Consider the following 5570-nt stretch of genomic DNA (forward strand, 5'->3'; position numbering starts at 1 on the left):
AAAAAAAAAAAAAAAAAAAAAAAAAAAAAAAGACAATAAAGAACAGAAACCAGTCAAGGCTTTTCCTGATGCTAAATGAGACCTCCTTTTAATCGTGTTTGCTTTATATGACTCTGGGGGCTATAAAGCTTTTGTAAAATCTTGTTTGAGTTGTTCAAGTGTAATCTCACAGCCCAGACTCAGCTTTTTCATTTATTCTAAGAATTTAAATCATTTTTGAAACTCTAAAACAACRTATTTTATGGTATCTGCATTTTCTGCCTAAATTCTGTATATACTTCTGAATTACAGATATATAATATATAAACTGCATCACTTCATTTTACACACACRCACATCCACACACRCACATCCTTTTCCCTTAATAAACTGCAAGATTTATTTTGCTGCCTAAATTATAAACACAAAGAGGATGTTTTTATGAGGTATCTTGGGCTTGATACATAATGCCGTGGCATTTTTCCTGTTTAATGCAATTTAATGAAATTGCAGTGAAATAAGAGTAGCACATGATTCTAAAACTGTAATACCTGAATAATTAATCAGTTTTACTGTACTATAATTTCTTATCTAACACCTAACCACAACATCTTAAAAGCACTSTATCAACCTGCCTTTCATATTGCTCTGGTTTTCTTTGAATCTAGAAATGTAAGGTAGCTGTTGAGTATTTTCTGTTACTTGCCCTCAAATATCTGTTCAATAACCCTTAGAGAAAACATAGAATCAAAAGGGTATCTCTAATAGTTTTTTTTTCCTGTTTTTCTCTCTCTCACACACACATTCATAAGTATATACTAATATACTACCCCTCTAAAATCAATAGCAAACCCCATATTACTTTCAGTGGAAACTGAACTTCATTCCTAAAGGCATAGATCTGCAGGTACCRAACTCAGCTGCTTAAACTGAAAATAAAACTTTGAAGTTTGCAAGTAAGAAGAAAAAAGAAAAAAGCACTTCATATGATAAAAAAAAGATGAATATGCAAGAAAAGAATAAAGAAAAAAAATCTGGTGCTATAGTAAGGAATAATTTGAACTTTGTTTCTGGCTGGTCTTCATCTCACTAGAACTTTATCAATAAAATGATAACCATGTATTATTACAGAAGGCCTACTTACTGTTAACGCACACTTAATTGTGCCAATGACAGTCTTACAGGAAACATTATCAGTTTGCAACCATAAATGAACAAAATTACCATCTGCACACTGAAGAGCAGAATGGCAACTATAATTATATCTCTTACACATTATAAGTGCACATTTGTTTTAAATTTGGACTTACAACCTGTTTTTCAAATAACAGCTTCAGTCTGCTTCCAAGTCACTAAGGTAATGGCTGTAATAAGTAGCTATACCTCCTAATCAGGGAGTGTCACAATAAGCATAGCACATCTATCTATCTAATCTTTTTTGGCCCTGTTATTACAGTTTATGAGCAGTTTTACCACCATATGTTATACTGTCATGTTCTTCCAAAAGCTAGTTATTAGGATTAACTGGAGAAAGTGAAATATGAASGCTGTACAAATGGCAGAGCTGAGTGCTGCTAGAAGTAAGGCGTCCCGGGTCAGAGGAAGATGGGTAATGTGTTATAGAACATGCTATTTATTTCAGCGGAAAGCCCATAGGATTTTGGCATCTATGAGACTTTATGACTTGTTGCTACATTTGGCTTCATATGCAAGGCAACAGATGACCCTCTTTAATTTCTACTCCACTGCTATCTACCATAAACCTTTGAACAAAATAGCAGAGTCAACCCCTCTTTTCATCAGCAACTTAAAGCCAGATGCTGTCATAAGAATGCTATTCATATCACTAAGACCACTGTACTTCATGAGGAGTTACTGCTAAGCCTTTCTGATTTTAGCAATAAATSAAGATTCAGTGGGCTACTTCCATTAGGACAAAAAGTTCACCATGAAAACACCAGGGGTACRCAATGGGATGAGCTCCCTAGGCAAAAATAGTACCAAAAAGTTCMAAACTTGTTAAAAAGACAAATCTTATCCTGTGACAAATTAATAGAAATGTTATATACAAGAYGCAGGAGGCAATTATTTTCTTCCACTCCACACTACGGAGGCCCCAGCTCATGTCTTTGATCTTGTTTGGGGTATTTCTCTGAAGTGTGGAGATATTGGCRAGAATCCAGAGGAAGCAAGAGAGCCTTTAAAGCTTTGACCAGGAAGGAGAGACTGAAAGATGTGGATTCATAGTCATAGTAAAAAGAGGAGACCATGTAAAAGTTTTCTGAGAGCGAAAATATTCTGGTGAATGAGGACAACAATCAGTTGCTCTCCACGTCAAGACAAAAAATAAGTAGTTTAACTTGCAACAAAAGAAAGAATGCTTTTATGACTATAATTAAGGTTGATATGAGCAAAGACCTTTTAACTAAAAAGGCCACTATATAYGGAAATAAATTATTACATGCAATCTCCTTCAGTGAAGGTTTTTAAGAAAGTATACCGTAAGAGATAATCTAACGATAAATAATCCTGCATCCTAGCAGAACTAGGTYACCTTCAGATATTCCTTCTAGCAGAAACACCATGAAAATTGTGCTAGTCCACACAGCAAAGGGAAACATATCAGCCCTCACCTCTTTAGCGCAGCTTCCTGCCTTAGCTGAACAAGGGCTGCCAGGATCTGGCATTCCCACGCAACTGATGGCTGAGTCACCCTTTGAGCTGCTCTGCCTTCTAGTCTTACATTGTTGAGACCATGAAAAGAGGGCTGCATAAGTGCACACCAACAAATTTCCATCTTCATGCCTACAGGAGTTAAGCAATACTTTTTTCCCTCACAACCACTAGTCCCTTTGTCAGAATGTGGCCCAAAACCCTCTGTGGTCTTTCCGAGGACCACCTTACTGGTGTTTCTSTGCCTACATCTGGTCCTCCCTCCTGCCTTCTCCTCCACCTTCTGCCCTGGATTTCCAAACCTGCACAAACCTTTGCATAAGCAAAAGCACCCTATGGAAATGTGCCTGTGTATGGGGAGAAGCCCACTGTTATGTAGCCAGGCTCCTACACAAAGAAGCTAAATGACCTCTTGACATTTATCCAGACTGCAAGACTGTGCTTCTACCCATGGTAGAAGCATGTATGTATTCTGACATATTTATCAGTCAAATGTTAGTTAAGACATTTCTAGGACACCTCCAACTGTGTACTAGAAAGGCAATTTCATTAAGCGAACTTCTCACAATTCTCCAGAGCGGATTCTTATTCCGAGTTAAGGTATCCTTCCTTTCTGATATGGACACTTTTAAACATCTCTTCTGTTATTTTCAAGGAATCTTCTGCTGTAAGATGAACCTTTGTTCTGAAAACATCAGAGCTGAGATTTTTTTAATTGTTCCCTCTGAAATACAGGAAAAGGTATTTGGGCCAAATCACTCTTCTCCAGTTCCAGGAAGTTCCATCCTGCACATGGTTAGCAGCATTGTCCCCAGGATATGAAGCTATCCCAAGAGCCACGGACAAAATAGTGTCCATACCACAGTCCTTTAATAACCTTATACAGCGAATGAACCCGCAGTTGGCTGCTGAAGCAATTGGAATGGCAGCTGACGATGCACAGCACAGGCGCTGTGTGTTTTCAGTGCTGTTCCTGCTAATGAGGTAGGCTGCTGTGCTCGGCAATAGAGTTTCTGTGGAGCTTTTATCTTCAGCTTCAGTGAGTTACAATAATCCAGTCTGGTTGTGTAGAATGTGTTCATCACTGCTCCTAGATGCTTACCAAATAAAAGGGAGTATAGCTTCTTGGACAGCCAGAAGTAGAATAATCTCTGACTTCCTTGAAAAATGAAGGTCAAGTGCCTTCCCAGAGAAAAGAGGTCACTGCCTCTTCTCCTTGAAAACCCTCTCACTAGTACATCTTTGTGCTATGGCTGGGATGCAATCTGAGCCAATGGCTCTTGCTGAGTAATTTAACAGCATTTTATGATCTACATGTCAAAAGCAGTAGGAAGATCAAGTATGGACTTTAATATGATTTAAAAGGTGCTTTGCAGTAGCAACAGCTAGAGACACAATTAGGGCTCCATCTCTGCTGGTCATTGAAATATTATAAAATATTAGTATAAGTAATTACATTAGAGTTGTCAAAATGAAAGAGCTCAGCACTGGCTTCTTTGTGGAGTCTGTCCATTCATTTGCCAGTTGAAGAAGTAGTAGTTCCTCCATCTCTCAGTCATGAGAATATATTGTGGAGGCTGTCTTGCAGATGTACCTTTAGCATTCCATTTACCTCTTACAAAACAAAATTAAATCAAGGCAGCAAAAAAACCCCAGTATTAAGTGTTGGAACAAACACTTCTCTGATGCACAACAGCTAAATGTTATGATGCAGATGTATGAGCAAATGGACAGTTTCCAGTGCTGTAGGTTTGAAGCTGCCAGTAAAGTTTTCTCATAGGTGAGGTGATAGCTTAAAATGTTAAATGTAAGCAGTCTTGGTTGGGGGAGGGAGAAGGGAAACAGTACAACAAATGAATCCTGAAGGTGGTCAACAAAACATCTAACAGTGTTTAAGAGAAACAGCTTACCTCCTTAACTAGCATTGATCCTTTTCAGCAAAGGGAGCTTTGGTGGCAGCCAGAAGTAGATGGCTTCTTACCCTAGGGGGTCAAAAGGATGAAGGAAGGAAGAACTGGCTTTCCACAGTGACAGAATCTAGAATAGGAGCTGAACAGCCTGGAGGACATCTGCTGATAGTCAGCTGATGTGACTGTGTTAATGACAAAAAAGGATTATCAGGATGCTTTCCCCTCTGAGATAAGGCAATGAAAAAGAGTTGCACATGAAGCCAAATTGACACCTGACCCTCAGTAAAGGCTCCAAGACAGACAGTACACTTTTTGCAACAAACAATACATTTTAATGCAAAGACTTCAAGTCAGTGCATGAAACTTACTGGCTTGTCTGGGATGTTCTTTATGTTCCCTATGCCAGGCCCTATGCACAGGACTACACACTATCCAAGCATGAGAACCCTCTGGGTTAGCAAGGGGCCAAAGAGTACCTGTGCCTTTTTCATTTGTGCCCTGTTGGGATAAAAAGGGCTTCCCTAACACTGCAGTTTCAGATATTGCTTCCTCAGCCCATAACTCCTACGTAGTATCACTGAGCAGCGCTCAGTAAATACTCAGCTGCTGCTAGAATATGAAATAAAGATTGCCAATAAACATTATTTTTAACCACAAAACATGTTACTCATTATGCAGTGTATTGCCTCTGTCATTCCCCGAGGGAAAAATGCCTAATTGCTTACATCATATCTCACTGGAAATAAAACAAAGACAACAAGCCACGCTATTCGAGGACGCTAATCACCATCACAGCAATATGTGGTACAGGGGATGACCCTGAGAGAGACATACTTATTCTGAAGAAATGAACTGGATAACAGGAGTTTTGAGGAAAAAAATCTGCTAGTTAAGGAAACTGATTTACAACAAGGAAGTCTCATTTACCTAAATCCTATTTACTCCAGCTTAACTGTTACCGTTTTGTTCCCGTACGCAGGAGCAGAGAGCAGTGTCATACAAGATTGA

General features: G+C 38.8%; 1 protein-coding gene across 1 annotated transcript in view; it reads right to left on the minus strand.

Moving 5' to 3' along the window:
- LOC146587986 (poly(rC)-binding protein 3-like) overlaps nucleotides 1–4722 on the minus strand; it is a 101259-nt gene extending 96537 nt beyond the window's left edge. The window contains 1 exon segment of the mRNA XM_085318742.1: nucleotides 4563–4722. The gene's annotated coding sequence lies outside the window, so the exon portion shown is untranslated.
- Nucleotides 4723–5570: the final 848 nt, after the last annotated feature.

This window comes from Rhea americana, unplaced genomic scaffold, assembly GCF_003343005.1.
Source record: "Rhea americana isolate MKP2758 unplaced genomic scaffold, rheAme1 scaffold_55, whole genome shotgun sequence".
NCBI classification, from domain to species: Eukaryota; Metazoa; Chordata; class Aves; order Rheiformes; family Rheidae; genus Rhea; species Rhea americana.